The sequence below is a fragment of the Trachemys scripta genome, chromosome 5, assembly GCF_013100865.1.
Source record: "Trachemys scripta elegans isolate TJP31775 chromosome 5, CAS_Tse_1.0, whole genome shotgun sequence".
In the NCBI taxonomy this organism is placed as follows: Eukaryota; Metazoa; Chordata; order Testudines; family Emydidae; genus Trachemys; species Trachemys scripta.
Window position 1 is genome coordinate 121,769,950 of NC_048302.1, and position 21,992 is coordinate 121,791,941.

Below are 21,992 nucleotides of genomic sequence, written 5' to 3' on the forward strand. Positions count from 1 at the left end.
TTTGATGTCTAGAAGATATTGTTCTGCAAAGAGGCGCCCATCCTGTGCGCTGACTGATGGGCGAGTGCCGGTTGTTTAGCCAATATAACAGACGGCTCCTGCTGAGTCCATCAAGGAGAGAACAGCTGACAGGAGCATGAACTTCCCACTCAAGCTGTCCCCTCCCTGGAAGAAAATATCGGACTTACAGCATGTTCTGAAATTGAACAGATCTGGGCTCTGGCAGGCCAAGAAAATGAGTCAAGGGACTCTCGGAGACATGGAGAGTACCTTGCGAGCAGCAGCCTCCCAGTCACATAGGACCTGATCCAATATCCAGTGACGTTAATGGAAATCACTGCAGCCAGAGAGGTGTGCCAGCCCGAGAATCAGACGGGTAGGATACCCATGCGCTCGCTGCTCTGCTCACCACCTTTCACCTTATGCGACTTACTGACACTGTGCAGGATGAAGCCCAAAGTTAGTGAATGAGAAGCAACTTAATCCAGTGGATGGGACACTTGACTGGAAGTCTGGAGACCTGGGTTCTATTCCCCACTCTGCCACTGACCTTGGGCAAGTCATTTTCTCTCTCTATGTATCTTTCTCCTCCCACCCTTTGTCCATCTCGATTATTTAGGCTCCGATGTTCAAGTTTTTCCAAGGAATGGAAATTTTCCAATGGGATTTGGGTGCCTACCTTCCTAAGGTGCCTTTGAAAAATCCCAGCATTAGGTTACAAATGGCTTAAGGCAGGGCTGCCTCTTACTAAGTGTTTGTACAGCACCAAGCACCGTGGGTCCTCATCTCAGTTAAAGCCTCCCAGTGCTACCACTATACAAATAATACAAGTAAACAAAGCATGTCATCTCCCAGGGTTGTAAGAAGCATGTTGCTTATGGTCTAAAGTTACATTTTAAAAAATTTTTTTTTTAAGGCCAAGATTATTTTGGCCCCAGTCAAGGGCAAAACACCCTCAAGGCCAATACTGTTGAACATTCGGAACCATCAGGTTGTTCAGCTGTGCAGCATAGCCACACGAACTGTGATCATTGTTACTCTCATCCTCTCCCCTTTTGTCTGCTACACTCACTCTCTGCATTTTGACTTGAATCAGATTGTGAACTCTTCACTGCAGAGGCACTGACGTCCTAGGAGCGTAAACAGCACCTAGTACAATGGGACTTACACTGCAGCAGCACCTGAAGCTCCCAGTGAAGATTAAGTAATTGCTCTGCATTGATGATATGTTACAGACAGCTCAGTTTCTCCTATCAACCACATCCCTCCTTCACCCAGCACCTTTATTTTTTTAAAAAACAGCCTGTATAGATTTATAAATGCTTGGGAGCCTTGAGAAGGAACTGCTGTATTATCGGCACAGCTTCTGCTTCCTGCACAGAAAATATGTTCTTAATCTAAACATTTAAGTTGTCCCGTGAAAAAGCATCATCATGACAGGTGCCTTACCAATATGCATTGCAATAATATCCTTTAGGCACTGCGTGAAGACAGATTTGCCACTCTCTGTGTATGGCAGACTTGGGCCAGGTAGGTAGACAACCAAAGTCAGCTGAACAATGCTTTCAAGGGCATCGGTTCTACTCTGATTAACCAGGTACACATAGTACCTGTCAAAAATGACTTCGAGTCAAAAAGACCTGGGTAGACTTGCAGAACCCCAGTGAGGAATGCCAAAAGTTTTCATGTGTTATAAAATGAAGAGTGTATTTCTTGTGTATGAACAATGGGGAAATAGAGAGGAACTTACAATAAATTGCATGCAGCAAAAAGCTAAGTTGGATACATCCCAAGTGCCACTCTGACACATTGCACCATTTACTGCTAATATTTCTGAAGGCAATAAACTGTAGCATTTCTTCTCTTTTGATTTGGTTCCTGATATGCTAATTCGCTTTAGAGAAGCGGGCAGGTCACTTTGCTAATTTACAATTCTGATTTCACTAAGCTTTCCCCTGCAAGCTAGCAAATGTATTTGGAATGCTTGAAAGATAAGCTTAAAAAAATATTTCCACCATTGCCTATGAATGCTTACTATTAAAATACTGTCAGTCTTCTGGCAAACGCTTTAAGGTGGAACCATTTTGTAAGCTTTCCCCTTTATGAGGTTGCTTGTTGAAAAGAGAAATCTATGGCTAGGTTGCCTGTTTAATAGATGATATTTGGAAAGCATGGTCTAATGGTTAAAACCCAGGACTGGATGCTGCGAGAGTTGGTTGTGTTCCCAGCTCGGTTACACATTTCCTGGGTGACACTATGTGGTTCCACTTACAATGTATTTTTGAAAACTGCCATGTGACTGTAGGATGCCCAGCATCACACATCTTGAGCCTGATTTTGAGCACCCACAGCTCCTGTTGGCCTTCATGGAGGTTTTGTGGGTTGCCTATCACCTCTGAAAATCAAGCTCTGAGCATACATTAAGGCTAAGGATACATTAAGGGTCTGAGTCCCCATTTCTGTAAATTGCTCCAGACAAAGAAGCCATTTGCTCTGCGTAAGAAGTGGTTGTATTGGTCCTGCAAAACCCAGGAACTATGCTGTATATTGTTGAGTGCCACCTTCTGGCCCTTATCTGGTTACATAGATTCAAACGTCTGTTTTACAGAGCATTACTGCACGGCTATTTTCCTATAAAGGAAACGGAATCATTCCAGTTAACTTTACAATCTTTGAAATGAGTAGGCAGCTTTGCTGCTTACTGTCTTTTGTTCTTTACACAACACACAAGATGAAGGAACCATAAGGGCACAGCAGGGTTCAAATAACCGTGTTTACTAACCATACACAACGTACAAGGCCTAGGTACATATGCACACTGCTGCTCTGGCAGGCTTCTGAAACACTGAAGGTAGTGAGGGTGACTAGAGAGTTCACAAACTATTTAAAGGGATACTACCCAATTCTTATACGCTGCACTGCTCTGCTGTTCCACTTGGAGTGGTTTTATTTTGGATCTCTTCCTTTTCTTGCCATTGTCCCACACGTGATTCCTGTGTGGCTAGACTTTCTGGCTTTACCTCTGCCATCTCCTGAGGCAGTCATTGCCAGTTTGTCCAGTATTTGCATACATTATGTTCACAGCGTAGCCCTTCTGCCCGTCTGAGTTGGCAGCAACAAGGGCCAGGTTCAGTATCTAGGGTAGGGTGACCAGACAGCAAGTGTGAAAAATCGGGACGGGGGTGGGAGGGTAATAGGAGTCTATATAAGAAAAAGCCCCAAATATCGGGACTGTCCCTATAAAATCGGGACATCTGGTCACCCTAATCTAGGGCTTCTGTTTCAATAACACAAAGCAAAACCAGCTCGAGCCTCCACCCAGTGACCTGGGACAATTACATACCAGCCCCCGGGCGCCTCTAAGAGGCAATACTTCCCCTGTCGCAAGCACGGAATCTGAGTGTAGCAAAAGCCTTTTAATAAAGGAGGGAAACAATACGGCATTATGTTGGGGAAATACCACAAACAGGATTCATAACACAAACCATGAGCAAAAGACCAAGTAAATTTGGCAGTGTCCTTTTCCCCTCGGGGTCTTAAGTCCAGCAACCCAACAGTCACTCCCACCCACAGTTTCTGTCCTTGGTCAGTGCAGCCCCCAGAGTTCAGAAATTCATCTGCAGAGTTTATCACCCAGCCTGGGTGGAAGTGGGGGGAGGAATGGGGGGCAGCTTACATGCTCGCTGCTCGGGTCGATGGCCGATTGCCACGCCTCTCTGCGGGGTTCTGCTGCAGTCTTCACCGCCAGCCGTCCTGCTAACCGCTCCTCTCCGCTAGCCATCCTGCTAGCCGCTCCTCTGCGCGCCTCTCCAGCAGGCCGCCCTGCTAGCCCCTCCTCTCCGCCAGCCGCCCTGCTAGCCACTCACCAATATATCTTCACCCCCCCCCCCCACACACACACACACACACATACACATACACACTTAACACAGCTCTCAGTTATTTCAGCTCTTTAGTAACTTTAGCTCTTTAGTGATTTCAGCTTTCGGTGATTTCAGCTGTTAGTGGGGGGGCCCCAGTGCTGGCGCACTCAGAACCACTTGCCCAAAGTAGGTCTAATGCTTAGACCTAGGAATCAGTGATTTCAGCTCTGCAGCATATAACAAGACTCCTAATGGAGTCAAAATTAGCTCTGTTATTACACAGGGAAGAGAGGAGAGGTCAAAGTGGTGTTTAAGGCCCACACTACCAGCCTCTCAGTTCACTGGGCTTTGGAAACCATGTCCCTTGCCTAGCAAGTGCTACTTCGTTGAAGGTGAATCCCTCTGTCATAAAATGCCAAGTACAGTTCTACTGCACTCCATTGTTTTTACAGAGGAGGTTGTCATGGGCACCACCTCTGGCCTCCAAGAATAAGCGTCAATGATTACTAAAAGTACATGTACTTTTTTTTCCTGCAAAGACCACGTGCAGCTTCGTAGCCCATTTCAGTGGGTGAAACAGTGCCATTTCTGGCCTGTTTCAGTGACTATTATAGAAGTCACAGTAGCTGCTTTCCATTTCTTTATCTTGATTTGAAACCAGCCATTAAAAGTAACTTCTGGCCACCCCCTTTCATTTATACCACCTCTTGGTGCTACTCATGTAATTCCACTAGCACCCTTTGCTATGGGGACTAAGTAATAACAAAGAGTTTTTATAGAAAACAGCTATTGTCAACAGGCAGTGTTTCAGGAAACTGGAGTTAAGGACTATGGTGCTCTTTGGTTACATGATTTGGCCACCCTGGCAGTGAATAGTGCATCATCTTAACCAAAAGGGGGTCTTTTCTTGTTTCCAGAGCAATTTCCTTAGTTGGAATAGCGAGGCCATCTAGGAAAGTGATTCTATACAGAGAATTTACTTCTGTTTCCCTGTGTAAAGGGGCAAACAGGACAGCGCATCTGCATTAGTATTGTTTTTCTAGTGATCAGTAATAAATGTCACACTGGTAGGCAGCTAAGATCAAAACTCACTGCTGCTAGCCAGTTAGCTCATGCTCAAACCTGTTATTTCTTGCCCAAACTGGTTTATGGTTGTCATGTCCATGTTTCTATGGTGTACCCTGTGATTACTATTAAGTCCAGACTTTCTTAGGTAAACATATGTAGCGTAGCTGGGGGGAGCGGCCACTCCCCCACTGAGCACAAGTGGTGCCGCGTCAATTTCCTGGCGCCTTTGTACTCACCCGGTGGAGCGATAAAAAAAGCGCTGCAGCGCTTTTATTTTACTCACCCGGCAGCGCTCCGGGTCTTCAGTGGCGGGACCTTCACTTCCTCCAGGTCTTCGGCAGTGGGACGTTCAGTGCCGCCAAAGAAACCCGGAGCGAGTGAAGGGCCCGCCGCTGAAGACCCCGAGCGCCGCCGGGTGAGTAAAATAAAAGCGCCGCAGGGGGTGGCGCCTTTTTTATTATTATTATTATTATTACTCCCCCTGTTCCCTCCACCTTACTTCGCCACTGGTAAACATATCTAGTCCCCCAAAATCTAAAAGGGCAACATGTGTGCCATAGGTCACCACCCTACTTAACAATACTTATGCTAACTTGCTTAAGCTAATCATACAGGATATACGCCTGTAGGTTCCTTGCATTACGGCCAAACATCATAAAGTAATTCAATACAAAAATGCAAGCCAAATATAATAAAGCAAACCAGTAAATAAAGGCGGAATATAATAAACCAAACCAATAAATAAAGGCGGAATATAATAAAGCAAGCCAGCAGGTTAGCCCTATGGGCTACAGTAGGCATAGGCACCAACTCCGGGGCTGGAGCACCCACAGAGAAAAATTAGCGGGTGCTTAGCTACCCCCCTGCCACCCAGCGCCTCTCCTCTGCCAGTGGCCCCACTGATCACTCCTCCGCCCCCAGCACCTCCCGTCCACCACAAACAGCTGTTTTGCAGTGTGCCAGTCAGAGGGGAAGGAGCGGGGGTGGAAAGAGGCAGGGCTAGGGCAGAGTGGGGCTGGGGGAGAGGGGGTCGAGCACCCCCCGCGTACAGGGGAAGTCAGTGCCTATGACAGTATGCACTGATTCCTTCCTCTCTGCATATCCTCTGGTGTATTGTGATGCACTGTGGCAAGCCCAGCTGGCATGTCCCCGTTACCCCATTTACTGCAGCTTGTTAAAGAAACCTTGCTCCTGCCAGTATGATGTCCCTAAAGAGTGGAAACAAGGCTGCCTCCATTTTGTTTGGAACTTCTGAGTAATGCTGAGCTGCATTGTCCTCTTTTTCACCCCTTGCTGAGGGCCTTCTTCCCAGGCCTGGCACAATAGGGCCAGATTATTTTCAAGTTTGGCACACTTTTCTCTGTTGATTTTAACAGAGCAGTTTCCACAGCTTCCTCGAGTGGCAGTTCCTTCTTATACCCAACATTCAACAGCCTCTCTTGGAATTCAGGATGTTTTACTCCAAAAACAAATTGATCTGAGAGTCTCTTTCAGAAAATTACCAAACCAACAAGTAACAACAGTAGTTTTTTCAAGCTTGCCAAAAATTCAGAGATACTTTTGCCTTCTGTTTGGCTTCTCTGAGGAAACAATATTCTGTTAAATTTGTGGTAGGCGCATAATGCTTTTTTAGAAGCTCTATTATGTACTTCAACTCCAGCTCACCAGGTTCTTGTGTAAAACAAAAGTCTTCAAGCACTGTAAAGGTGGTTTTTACCACCAATGTTAGGGAAACATTTATCAGTATCTTCTATAGCATTTTCATAAAAACATTGCTCAAATCTGAGTATGTGTCGCAAAATCTTCCTCCTTTTAATTAAGCTGGAAACTGTCCATATTGCCATATGTAGCTATTTTATTTTTTTTGCCATAATCCCATATTTGTTGCCAGTTTCTGTTATGTTCACAGCATACAAACAGAAAAGTTAGATAAAAATACTCTTGCTGGAAGGTTGCAGCATAACACTACTTTATTAACATTTAGAACCCAAACACACAAGAACCCAGATACAGAGAGAGACAAAGCAGTCTGCTCCCTAAAACAGAGAGGTACAACTCAACTCCCTTTACTCTAGGCTGACTCTTTTCAGCACTGGCTCTAATCACATTTTTCCCTACAAAATTCCCTAGCCTGCAAGCAGCACCAGGAAAACTCTGAGGACTTAAATTATAACTTACAATTTTAACACAGTTTTCAATACAGCACACAGGTGAGACAGACTGAAGGATGCTGTGAAGGGCGGGGGATAAGGAGAGAAACTGACTGAGTGTTTGGTGGGGAAGAGGACTGGGTCTGAGAGCTGGAGGAGGTAGGCACAAGACAACTGGAATCCAGGAGGAATTAATTCAGCCTTCATGTGTGTATGTATTAGGATATTGTCTTTAATTACATGATCACTTACTATTTTCTCCAGAGAACCCATGCCTCACTCAGTGCACAGGATGGAGCTGCTCTAGAGATAATCAGGGTTGTGTAGTAAAGGAGGCTATTGTCTGTAGGACTGCTGCCTCTCTTGTTGCAGAATTTGGAAGGTGTGTAGTGAATGAGGGAGGGAACTGCAGAAAAAGAAAGGACAGTCTAATGATTAAGGCAGTTGAACTCCATCCTGGAGAACTGGATTCAATCCCAGCCTCTGCCACAGAGTTCCTGTGTGATGTTGGGCATGTCATTCAAACCAAACTTTTCACAGGTGGCTATGAATTGCGTGCTCCTCATTTTCTCAGTGCCTGACTTGAGACCTTGGGATCTGATTTGCAGAAGCACAGAGCACTGCCAGCAGCCATTGAAGTCAATGGAAGCTGTGCTTTGAACATATAACATGTTACATAATGCTAAATATGAAAAAAATCAGATCCCAGGTATCTCAAATTGGGCACCCAAAATTAGTGGATTTTTTTTATCTTAATCTCTCTGTGCCTCAGCCCCTCATCTGTCCAATGGGGACAATATCCCCTCGTCTCCCAGGGGTACTGTGGAGAGAAATTAATCTTTGTGAAGCAATAGGATAATCTAATGATTAGCACCATACAAAAGCCCCCGAGGAATTCATAATTCTGACTTCAAAGCAGGGATTGAATAGTGTATAGTAAATAAGGACTAAGGTCACACATTGAATAATAAAGAGAAAACAAAATATTGAATACCTGCTCACTAACTGAGCCGTGTCCATCCTGCGTCTGGAATGAAGCGGGGTCTTGTAGGAAAATGATCATGTAATTAATGAATATCAATGTATAAGGGGGCCAAATTAAAATTTCACAGGAACTAATTCCGGCATTTCTTAACTTTTGATTGCTTGACTTTGCAACTGCTCTTAATGTAGTTTTGTGTGTGTGTGTGATATTTATATATATAAATTTTATAGATAGATAGATAGATAAAAGAGATCTCCTAAAGAGTTCTCCTGTTAACAATCACCTTGCACCTTGTGTAAAGTGAACATAAAGTGGATATAAAATACTTCCTTCCATTCTAATTTCATAAGCTTTCAGCTCCTGACTTTGCACTGGTGTGGATGCAGGGCAAGGTGCAGGGCAGTGGAGAATCGGACCATCAGCATCTGAAGTTGGGAACTCTGTTCTTGGAGGTCTCCAAAATCAAGAAGCCACATTTGGAAATTTGGGTCTTAACTCCACTGTGCCTTAGTTTTCCCAGTTGTACAATGGGTACAGTAATATCTATTTTCCCAAGGGGGCTTGAGGCCTAGTCAATGTTTGTTTGTAAAAGCCTTTGACATCCCTGGATGGAAAGCATTATAACAGCACAAATTAGGCAGTCTCAATTCAAATCCCCAATCCTGCAGTCCTTATCCTTATTTTCTGTTCTCATTATCCTACAGGGCATGCAGCTCTGCACACACAAAAAGAGTATGGCAAATATAAAAGACAAAGAATGCATTCATACTAGGCAAAACAATTAACTACTGATCTACCCGCAAGTTACCTACTATTGCCTTACATTATAGAATGGGAAAATTCCCCTTAGAAGACAACACACTCTGTCACTGACCACTGATAATTACAGAGGGGAAAAATTAATGCACCAGTGTCAGATATTTAATCTAATTTGTATTCTTTAACAAATCAATTGTATTAGAGTTAGAACAAGAGTAAAAGAAAATGAGAAGGCCAAAGGCTGGAGTGTAAGAAAGGAAAAGATCATTTGAGAGAGACTGGCAGTTATTGTATCTTTAAGACTGAATAGAACAATTCAAAAGGGTCTCAGATACAAACAAACAAACACTGCTATTACCTTCTCTCCTATGAGTCAGCCTCTTAAGAGGCCACAGTTTGTATTTTGAGAGCCATAGACTTATTAAATATGTAACCCTACTTACCCTGTAATGTATTTTTCAGCCAGCCAGTCTAGTTACATGCTGGGTTCAGCAGACTAGACTGACTTTGCTGTATGGGCAGGGCTCCTGGGGAGCTAACTAGTGGGAAGCATTTAGCAGGGAACAACCTATTAGAGAGTCACAGATCCAGAGCATTTACTTTTACCGTATCCAGCCCAGCACTAGATTAAATGGCTCTGGCTGCAAAATATACCACCAACTCATATTGTGATTTATCACCTTGCTTCAAAGTCTAACCAGTGCATGCATACTGGGCCAGGATAGAGCTAACCAACGAACGCATACTGGGCCAGGATAGAGCTAACCAACGAACGCATACTGGGCCAGGCTAGATCTCTCTTCTGGTCTTGCCTTGACAAGCAGCCTAACAGCACAGTCTTCACAGTCAGGAGTTCCAGATTCCTGCCTCTGATAATGGGGCCACATTTTAATTTTCATATGGAGATATACCTATCTCACAGAACTGGAAGGGACCTTGAAAGGTCATGGAGTCCAGTCCCCTGCCTTCACAGTAGGACCAAATTACTATCCCTGACAGATCCCTAAATGGCCCTCTCAAGGATTGAACTCACAACCCTGGGTTTAGCACTGAGCTATCCCTCCCTCCCATTAGGCTGCATCATCATCATCTTTTCTTGACTTTCAGATTTCTGTTCTATACACTGGGAACCTAACCAGGCTAATAGTAGAATCTTTCCGGCTGAGAAAGAGCTGTATTCTCCACAGCACAGATTATAATTGCATTTTATTTTAAAGCCCTTTCCTGCTGGAGCAGCATGAGGCGCAATAAAAATGTAAACAGCCTGAAGTTCCACCTAGTGTGAGAAATAATTTAAGTCGGCTACCTCGGAGAACTTCCCAAGGTAAAGAGCTGTGCTCCCTGCTGACCTCCAGTGGTGTCACCCTATAATTGCATTTGCTCTTTATTTGCCTTTGAGCTCCAAAAGAAAGGGAGATTAAGCCCATGTCTATGCAAAAATAGATCTAAGTATAAGACCTGGATTGTGAATTCCCCAATGGCTACTTTGGCCCATTATAAAGGTTGGGACCATTTGCAAAGTTAAATCAAAGCTGGGCTAGGTTGTCTGCCTCCAGTCCCTCGCCGAAACACACACACACACACACACACACACACACACACACACACACACACACTTCCTTCCTTCACAGGTGTTCAGATTTGGTTGTTTGGTTTTATTCAGATCCATTGATGTACTCTTAAATAGGGATTTTTCATGTTGCAAGAGCTTAAATATTTGTGTAATTAATAAATGAAGAAACGAATGATAGTGAGTTATTGAGAAATTCTCCCCCAACTGCCCTTCTGTCTAGCCATTATAGGATGGTAAATTTCCTGTGGGTGTCATGGGGGAAGTGGATCTGAAGGAATGATTTGGAGGAGGCAGGGACCGCTGCATTGCTGTCTGGATAGAGAGATTAGAAGCCATGAAGATCTGACATTACTAAGCGAAGATGGCATGTTTGAGAGTAACTGATTCATTTAAGTGACTAATAAGGAAAAGAGCCTTGGTTATCATGTTGGGGAGCAAATACATTCATCCACTTTAATGGTAAAAAGAAGGATTATTATGCTTAATTCATGTAGCTTTTAGCTCCTACTGATGAGGATTCAGGGATTACTCCAAAACATACCGCCTGAGTGAGCACTACAACGTATCGTCTCTTGTAAAACATTCCAAAGGTTGTGACAAATTACTTGCAAGCACGTTAGAATAGGAAAATGATGTACATCCAGAGTAGGCTGCATCCCACAGGGTTTGCTTTGAACAGGGAATTGCCAAAGGGATAGTGATACTGTAGTTTAAACACACTTTCTCATACACACCGCAACCTACATTGCTTCACACAAAATGATCTTTTCTGCTCTTTGGAATGATCGTTTATTCAAATCCAAATGCACTGAGCTGGGGGGGTTTCATGGTATTTTCTGGTGTAGCACATGGCATCTGACCCCTGAATAGCATTTGAAAACACCATCCAGACTCTGATAGAGGGGCCTACAACAAAAGGGTTGTATATTGTGTGAATAGGGATGTAATGTGGAGAACTCTAGGCCCTCTTCTGGGCATACTTTATGGACATCAGTGAAGTGTCTAACTTACACCAGAGAAAATGAAAGCAGAACCAGGGTCTCCATTTTTGGGAAAGAAAACAAGCTGGGAAGAATTGCCCAACACCTGGTTTTTAATATGAAACAGAGAAGTGGCAAGACAGGGCTAAGAGCTAATCAGGTAAATAACATGGTCTTTGGTTTACACAGCTTTCTCCCTATGTGGTACAGAACCATAAAAGTATCAGCCCAACCAGCCAACTGCCAAGGCAGGATGGGTCTATATCAGATAGTCTGTTCTCCAGTACTTTGTCCAGTCTAGTTTCAAATGATTCTGTACCATTTTCCTTGGAAAGGCTTTGCCTCAGAGTCAGACAGCTCCCTGATCAGATAGGGTCTTGCTATATATTCCACCTAAGTGGTATCTCCATTAGACTATTCCTAGTTACAGCTCCACCCTGCTGGACTACCTGAAACAAGTCCTATTGTTTCGCAATAGATGCAGAAGGTTCTCATTCCTCCACCCCACCTCCACTAGCAGTTAATGAGTCAAGCTACACATGGTTTTGTTCTTTAAATGTTTCCTTAAACAAAACAAGCCCTCCAGCCCATTGCTGGCTGGCCTGTGGTACTCACATGCTCCGCTTTGAATGCAAGGAGTTTTCAGCAAGTGAAACCTGTCCAGTGAATTAGCTTGAGAATAGATGCCTTGAACCCTGCTGGCCATTCATAGACTATCAGGGTTGGAAGGGACCTCAGGAGGTCATCTAGTCCAACCCCCTGCTCAAAGCAGGACCAATCCCCAGACAGATTTTTGCCCCAGATCCCTAAATGGCCCCCTCAAGGATTAAACTCACAACCCTGGGTTTAGCAGGCCAGCGCTCAAACCACTGAGCTATCCCTCCCCCTGCTATGTGGCTGAATAGATCAGGGTCCGCCAGGAACCATAAAGCTGGCCTGACCAGCCTGCTGAGGGTTCCCCCTGTGTAGGCAGAGTGGAGCTGGTGTACTCCACTTATGTCCTAGACAAAGCCTGGCCTGCTGGAGAGCCTCTACGTGCTCCACCCCCTGGGGGCAGATACCAGCCAATGCAACTTAGAACAGCCCTGATGCTGGCTTGATTGAACCAGCCCCTGGCTGGACTGGGACTGGAAGAGTACAAAGATTGTGTAAGCCACAGATGTCCCCATCGCCTCAGGTGCCAGGCCAAGCATAGCTCGTCTGGACCTGGGAACAAGACCTGAGAGAACAGCAGGATGAGCCACCAGCAAACGGGTTAAACCTACAAATTCTTGTCATTTGCAATGGCCAGGACCCCAACAGTTTAGAAAAGGAAGCTCATGGAGGGGAAAACCTCTCAACAGCTTGGAAACACTGATGCATTTTGCATTCAGACAGTGCTGTATGCAAAACACGTATCCAAGTGTAAGCAGGGTCTGAATGAGCTCTCCCCTGACAGCTAGCTGGGGAAGGGAAAAGGCGTCAGGACAAGACTATATTTACATGAACACACCCACTCTGCCTAGGTATCCAGCAAATGGAGCTGTGTGGCCAAAGCGATCAACTTCGGCTGGTGTGGGGTTACAAATCACTTTAGTAGGATGGGCAAGCATACTAACATCTCAGCATGCCCCTGGGTTTTCACATCAGCAGACACTTGAGATACCATTGTGGAGATCCTATGGGATGTGGCCAAGATCAACTCCTCCCTACAGGCACCATAGCAGAAGATCAATGCCTCGAACGTCTTCCTGATCCCCTGTATTTCATTTGTCCTCAGGGGACCTGCTGTGGCGAAGATGGCAGTTAGTGAAAAAGTGGATGTTTCTTTCCCAGCGGGCCAGTAATGAACTGGTGTTCATCTCACACAGGCAGGGCAGCGCCAACATCCCTCGAATGGGTGATCTGTGTGACTTGCATCTGAAGAAGTGAGGTTCTTACCCACGAAAGCTTATGCTCCCAGTACTTCTGTTAGTCTCAAAGGTGCCACAGGACCCTCTGTTGCTGTGTGACGTTGTGGTGATCACTCACGCCTTCCGCCCTCTGACATGCCTGGATGCCACAGTGCAGAACAGCACAGTGAGTGCTATGCATGATGTCATCAGGAAGCAAAATCACCAGGACCCCTCTGACCAAGATGCCGCCACCAACCTGAATGGCTCCCTGGACGGCAAATTTGGGAGAGACAGGGGAGACTTTGCTTCACTTTGGACTTGTGCCTGCAATGCTACGTAATGGCTAGAGAAGCATATCGGCTGCCACTGGATGTGGTGTAAGGAACATCAGGAGCTGGGAGTCCTGGTACCACAGGTCAAGAATACGGAGCACACAATCATCACTCCAAGAGCTAGACCTATGCTGAAGAGCACCCTGAAGGATGCCATCCATTGGCAGTATGTGAAGACTGACCAGGGCAAGGTCTTTGAGGTGACATGCAAGTGGGATGCCAGCAAGGGCAGCTTCACACGATTTACCAATTGGAGGTTCATCCTCAGGGCCCGGCTCAACTGCATCCCGCTGAATGGAGCCATCCACCACAGGAATCGGGACAAGCGATGTAGGAAGTGCGGCTATGCCAATGAGACACTACCCCATGTCCTGTATAGCCACAAACCCCATTCCAGAGCCTGGCAGCTGTGACATAATGCCACTCAACATCGCTTAGGCAAAGCCATCCCGCCACCCAGGGAGAAGGTTGGCGTGAACTCCGCTATCCCTGGAACGGACAGTCAGCTACGACCGGACATAGTCATCAGCAGGGCCGGCTCCAGTTTTTTTGCTGCCCCAAGTGGCGGGGAAAAAAAAAAAGAGAAAAAAGAAAAACCCAATTGAGCTGCCGCCGAAGTGCTGCCGAAGAGGAAGAGAGGGAGTGAAGAACCCGCCGTCAAATTCTGAAGTGGAGCGACTGAGGTGCTGCTGAAGTGCCGCAAAAGAGGAAGAGAGGGACTGGAGGACCCGCCGCCGAATTGCCGCCACAGACACAGACGTGCCGCCCCAATAACGGACAGAGTGCTGCCTTTCTATTGGCCACCCAAGGCACCTGCTTCCTTCGCTGGTGCCTGGAGCCAGCCCTGGGCATCACTAAAGAGGAACAGAAGAAGATAGTCATGATTGATGTCCCTCTTTGCTTTGAGAACAGGACCCTGGCCTTCCACGATGCCAGAGCTCAAACGGTGGAGAAATGCACCCCCTGGCCGATGCCTTGAGAGCTAGGGGTTACAAGGTTCAATCACACGCGCTGATTGTCAGAGCCCTGAGCACATGGGACCCCAGTAACGAGCAAGTATTGCAGGAATGTGGAATCGGTCAGCACTAAGCCCAGCTGATGCAGCAACTCATGGTATCGGATGCCATCAGGTGGTCAAAGAACATCTATTTAGGACACATTACCAGACATCAGCAGGACCAGGAGAGATGAACTGGAGTGCCATTGAGAAGTGAAGTCAGGAAAGTAATTGAAATACTTCTCTGATGGATTGTATTTACTGAGGGACTACCGGTCCTAAAGTCTCAATTCCCGAGGGACAATCTCCACTCATTGCTTTATTTGCTTTCCAAGCTACTCTTAGTCTAACTTTTATGAGTGATGTACATGAATTTTGGATGCCAATATTTTAACTGTATAATTAAATTAGTTAACCTTAATTTGGAATATTGCAGATTATATACTGTATGTATTTTATGACTTTTAAACCAAACTTTGTACTTTTGGGTAATTTAAGCATTATACCCAGATGTAGACTCTTTCCTTAACCTGTGCAGTAGATAATTTTTACATTCGCTTGAAGAAAATTTGAATGCAAGTGTAAGGAAATGTTATCCTTATTGTATGAGTAAAGGGCAGCCGAATTGTGCTTAGCCTGTCCTGATTGAGGGGGGTCACCCTGAACTGAATGCATGAAGCAGGGAACTTGGATGCCAGACCCCTGTGAAAGTAGGGAGGGGGTGGGGACAGATGTCCCTGCAGGGAGGTGTGGGCTCTGCCTAAGAGTCCTGGGCATAGTTTAACCTGTCCCTCCCTAGATAGAGGGAATTATCTTTGGTCAAAGATAGACTCAATTAGGAGTCTTTTGTTTTGTTAAGTGATCACTAGAGCTGAACTCACCTGTTGTGGGACAGCATTTCTACCCAGCCTGCTTCAGCAATTAAGTTCCCCAACTAAGAGTTGGAATTCACTAAGAGCTGGGTGGAACCTCAAGAGACTGACCTTCAGAGGTCACAGTAGAAAAGCAGGTGGCAGCTGAAGGGGACGTGTGCATCAGCAAGTGGCTGGCAGGACAGCCAGTGGAGCAGTGAGCGGTCGGTGGGGCGGCCAATGGAGCAGCAATGCCAGAACAAGCGTTCGGATGGTGGAGTGAGCAAGTGCCTTCTCTCCCCATCACCCCCATGGTGGGAGCTGAACTCACACAGATGCACCTCTGAACTCTGGGTCTTCATTGACCAAGGACAACCACTGTGAGTGGGATGTGGTGGAAGGAGGAGGACACATTAAAGGATTTTTTGGTTGTTGAATTCAAGAACCTGAGGCAAAAGACACTGCCAAACATACTCTGGAGTGGTATTTTGCTCAGGATTGAATCCTGCTTGCAGCATTTTCCCAAATTAGTGCTAGGTGACTTCCCTCCTTTCATTAAAAGTTTCTTTTCTACACTGAAACACTGTGCTTGTGAAAGGGGAACTGTCGCCTCTTAATTGTGCCCAGGGGTGTATAATTTTCCCAGGTTACTGGGTGTGGTCTCGAGCCAGTTCTGTGTTGCCTTGTTGAAAAGAAATCCCTAGATATTGAACCCAGCCCTTGTTGCTGCCAACTCCACTTGGAGGAAGAGTTACACAAGTAAAGTATTTTTTCATAATAAATTGAACTAAGAACCAGGAATAGAATCCCTGTCTCCTAAGTCTGCCACTGCCCACTAAATGACCTTGGGCATGTAACTTTACTTTTCTATGCCTATGTTTTCCCTTTCTGCCTGCCTTTCCATTTAGATTGTGAGCCATGTGAAATGCTGTATGAACAATACATTGCATTTGAAAATGGGAGCATTTTTGTTCCAATTGCTTTTATTCACTACAAATTGTGAAAATGATAAATTTTAAAACCTCTCGAATTTCCTTGCAAATACACCACATGCTGGTAGCGCTGAGAATAAGCACAGCCTTGCTTATTTCAGAATTGTGGGATACCCGGAACCCTGAAAAACTGAAACATCTCTTGCTGTTAGGAATTGTATTTGAAAAATAATTTTTCATTAGCACTGGCTGCTGTCATCTATCTCCCTGGTTCCAATCACCAGCATTTTTCTGAGAGAATTTTGATGGGACTATGCACCATCTTGAACTTGACATAGCATAAAGCAGGCGCCATTCAAAAATCACTCACCCCAGTTTTCCTGGGGTCCAGTGCTAGGCCTCTCCTGAGCAAAGCCTGCCAGTGGTGGCAGATCGGTATAGAGTTGTTGGCAATCACCAGTGGGGATGAGGCCGAGTTTGTGAGCTGAATCAAAATTTTAAATTCTGGTCTGGAAGTAAAGGGCTTGTGTCTACTACTGCATAACGGCACCCAACAGACACCATCTCCTGGAGAAAACCCCCTCCTCTGTGATGTTGTCTGTATTGGGGCTCAGTGGGATGTGGCAAACCCATTTCCCTCTAGGTTAAATAGTGCTTTACCAATCCAATGAAACATGTTAATGCGGCGTGGGGGACATAAAACATTCATTTGATAACATTTATCGTTAAAGTTCTTCTGCCTGTAAATCCAGCATTACCACAGATGGAGATTAGGCCCATGTCTACACAAAATGGATGCAGCTACACTGAGTTCCGGATTCGCACCCTGACAGAGATAGCTATACCAGCAGAAGTCTGTAGTGTAGACCTGGCCTGGATTAGAACCCCGGACAACTCCTGGCTGCAATTTTGTGGTTAATTTTTAAAATAATTTTATTGGGAGAGTGAATTCCTTCTATTCCCCTCTCCTCCTTTGTTCCTCTTTAACAGCTCAACGTCGAGCTGACCTGGCTAAGGAGAGCTCCCTTTGTAGCTGGTTAATGACAGTCTTGGGCTGGCCAGAGGTTGATGGGTCAGATCTTCAGCATGTGTAAGTTGTCACAGCTCCAGTGAAGTCAACGGGGATGATCTACTGGGACTACTAGAGCTGTGTCAGTTTACACCAGCTGAGGATCTGGCCTATTGCAAGGGTCAGTTCCTTCCCTGCCCCCATCCCCACTTTTCAAATTGCTGTCTGACATCAATTGCCAGCCTAGCACTCTGCGCCCCTGCCAGCCTGAGGAAGTGAGGCAAGAAACGTTCATTTTAATTAACCACATTTCAGCTATATTTCAGATGTGGTGAGAAATGCATCTCGCTAGCAACCTTTTGCAGATCTGCACCAAGCAGAACCAAAGCAGACAAGGAGGATGGTCTGGATGTGTCTGGAATAAAGATACGAGAACAGGAGGAAAAACTTTAAATAGACCAAACCAGAAGAGCTGCTGGGGCAAGTGGATTCTTTTCAGTACTTGGACTGCTGCCAGGCAGATGGGTGTGCTATAGGCGTGCAGTACATGACACTGTCGACATTGCAGACACTTCCTCAGAGATAACCCTGTCGGAAAGAGCATGCCAGCTAAGCCGCAATTTGGTACCCAGCCCCAAACAAAGCAGCATAAGGATTTCAAGTTTTTCATGCACCGTACTGCCTCTGATTACTCACTGTGTGCTACAAGCTGCAATAGAGTTTGAATACTGACCCACCAACTGTCCAGGGTAAATCAGTACATTTGAAAAGGCACTGGATTCTGGTTGCCAGCACCACCAGGCCTGCAGCCCTGGCAGCCAGAATAAACTAAGGCGACGGAAGTCCCACCCTCTCTCCTATCCTGCTTTCCAATTGGTCAGACATCTTGGGGGAGTAGCAGCAGCAGGTGAAGAAATTATAAATGCTGTGGGCTGGAGCACCGGGGAGTGGGGAGATCTTGAGATGGTTACAGTGAGTTGGTATAATGGCCTCTTCTGCAGGGACATGCCATGCTACCAGAGCTGATGTTGGAAACACCCACAAGTGACTTCTTTTAAGCTGGAGTCCTGTGGGTTTTCCTCTCTGCTTCCACAGTGGCTCCTGCTGCAACCACCCATGGGATCTTTTCAAGTAGCTGCCTCATTTACTCTTCTTTGCTCCCACTGAGAAGATCCATAGTCTTAGACCTGCTGTCTGATAACAGAGACAGGGCAACATGGGCAATAGCAATCAATGGCTAGAGTACCAGGGAGTGATCCAGGGATAGAGAAAGGACAGAAACTGCAGGAGACAAAAGGCAGCATACTGAGGAAATAACATACCTAATTTTTCCCCTCGGATGTTGGAGGGTTTCAGAATATTGGGGGACAGATTGTTCTGAAAGGACCAGAGAATGAGAGTGAAAAGTAGGGACAAATATATATCTGGAACCATTAGAAGTTAGTACCTGGAATTGTTAGATTCTACATCTGGCTGAGGCTAGTAGACTGAACAAGAGCAGGAAACATGCAGTCCAAATGCAGTGGATGAAATTTTGAATCAATGGATTTGTACCTTTTTTTTCTGAATTTGGCCCTACATTTTGGATATTTCCTTGTTAGGAGAGAAATTAGTTGACAGACTCGGGATGCTGCATCCTACTCTAATACACTTAGAAGCATATACGCTTGGAATGAGGAGATCAGCTTGCAAAAGTAAAGAAGAGTGTAGCACAGAGCTAGCATATCCCATCAGAAACCCTGGCAAACAGCCATGTCTCAGACTTTAAGGCCAGATTGGACCATTGTGATCATCTAGTCTGACCTTCTGCATGTTGCAGGCCACAGAACCTCACCCACCCGGACTGCAAACAACTCAAAGTTTGGGTGTATTAGGATCCAGGGATTTGGTTTGGGACCCTCTCTAGCTGACACAAAAGCAGGGGAAAGGTTTGGATGAAGGAACTTTTCACAATCAGGTAAGCTCTGAAAAGATCCTTTAGAGTAAAGCTAGTAGACAAGGAAATCCCTGTACAAACCATTTGGAAAGGGCTTTACGTCTGGCATCACATCTGATGAAAGGAAAACAGGATTCTTGCTTTCTAGTTAAATATTTGGACTTAAAGGCTTGTGGTCTGATCCATGGTCCAATGAAACCAAAACTGGTCTTCTTGGGTAGGGTGCAGACAGACAGATTTAACAGACCAGCAACACCACTTCTGGGTTTGCTGAGAACCAAGCCCGCAGAAGAAAAGCTACAAAGAGCCAAGCAGGAAGCCAGCAGACTCTACGTGGATGGTGGTTAGGCAAATGACGTTCTGTGAGCACAGCTGGTCATGCTTAACGGCATTGTCATTGCTTCCTTGTACTCCTTCTGTTTGTTCTGTCCCTTTGTTGTCTCATCTTCTACTCAGAGCTTGTCTAGAAGAACAGTTAGTGCACAAAAGCTGGGCTGTAAAAGTTACAGCAGACTAGGGCGCTGTGCAATAACTGACCATGTGGACCCTACCACCATCCACTAAATGTTCCCTGACCTACTCCAGTTTCAAAAGCAGAGTAGATCCAAGTGCACCAAGGATCTTTTAGCGTGGGGTAGCAGCGTCCACATGGACAGTTCGTGCATAGCACACTAGTTAGATTTACACCCCCACACTAACTGTTCATCTAGACGGGCCCTGTGAGCGCCTTGGGACTAGGGCCCTGTTTTAGATCTGTTTGTAGAGCGCCTATCCCAATGAGGTACTGCTCTGTGATTGTGGTCCCTACGTGCTACTGCAATACAAATAAATAAAATAATAATAATAAGACCACTACCAAAAGCCCATACAGCCGTTTAAACAACAGCAGTAGATTGCTTGTGAAATCGGATCATTTTGTCACGTGCAATTGCACGTCGTCCAGCCCAGGGGTCTATTGGAAGGGGTGTCTTCAGCCCAGTCTTACAAAGTGCTGAGCAACTTCCAAAAGATGCTCAGCCCCTAGCAGGATCGGGCCCTAGTGGACTGTAATTCTACACATGGTAACATTTCTGGGTAGAGGGACACATTTATTCTCAAGGTTCTGCATCTATTGGATTAACCCAGAACATGATGGCAAACAGAAGAGAAGTCAGACATTATAGCATGAGGTGGCTTATATTTTACAGGAACAGTTTTTGAATAGCTTGCACTGTTCCTGACTGCCCTGTTCTGAGGGCAAAGAGAAGGGCTGTCAGTCTGGCATATCTGAAAGTTAGTTTGCCAAAAACTGAGGTAGAGCAGGGAGGAGAATACCCAACCATCAGTTTTCTTGTCCTCTTAAAAGGACAGGTTGACTTTCCATCCCTGTATTCTTACATGCTGCCCCATCTCTCTGCAGCTTTCCCCTTCCTTGCTCGGAGGCATACAGAAGCTTGAAAAACATTTGACTCATGCTAGAAGCTTCCTGCTCACACAAACATTGACACGTGCAGCTGAATTAGACTGGGCCAAGGAGAGCGCCCGGTATGACAGGGATAGCAAGACCCTGAAACTTTTGATTAAAAATGAAACAGGAGTTGGCAAGCTCCACGAAGCATCAGAGCTGTCTGAACGGATGACTTTGCACCGTCAGAAAGCACTGACTATGCCATTCTCAACACCTTTTCTAGTGGCTTTCAGGAAAACAAATGCCAAAGCCAAGAGAAAGATTGATTGTTAGGTCTGATCAAGGTGAACTGCTATGAAAGGGGCTTCTGTGGGAGAACGCCATCCTGAAATGAAATAGCCACAATATGGCCAGCAAAAAAGTACGTTGATCATTAACATTTTATTTCATCTGTTTGTGGAAGGCATTTTCCAACCTAGAGGTGAAATCATGGCCCCGCTGATGTCAACAACAAAACTCCCATTGAGGTCAATAGGATTTCACCCTAGAATTTAACACATGGTAAATAAATAAGCCTGACTCAGCTTAAACTCATGGAGCCATCCTCTGCCCTCACTCACGCACATGCAGTGCCGCTGATCTCCTGCCAATCAGCTTACATAGGTATAACCCAGGGCAGAATGTGTGACCCACTGACAGTCAATGGGTCAATCACAATTAGATTCAGATATGTTGCACTTGCAGCGGGACAGGGTCAGGTAGTATCTCTGCAATGCCACCAGGTGGCAGTGCTTCAAAACATTACTGTTGTTGAGTAATGTATTACTTTGCAGCACTAGAGGTAAAGAGGCACAGTCAACTTAAAAAACATGTTGAAAATAAACCTATTCCTTAACCCATCTTAACATCACTTTAGATTATTAAAAGTGCAATAATTTTAAAAGTCCCAGTTCACCTGTCACTATTTAAAAAGAACAGGAGTACTTGTGGCACCTTAGAGACTAACAAATTTATTTGAGCGTAAGCTTTTATGGGCTACAGCCTACTTCATCGGATGCATGTAGTGGAAAATACAGTAGGAAGATATATATATTACACAGAGAGAGAGAGAGAGAGAACATGAAACAATGGGTGTTACTATATACACTGTAAGGAGAGTGATCAGTTAAGTGGAGCTTTTATCAGCAGGAGAGGAAAAAAAACTGTAGTGGTAATGAAAATGTCCCATTTCCAGCAATTGACAAGGAGATATGAGTAATTGTAGGGAGTGGATGGGCCATTACACAAAGTAAAACT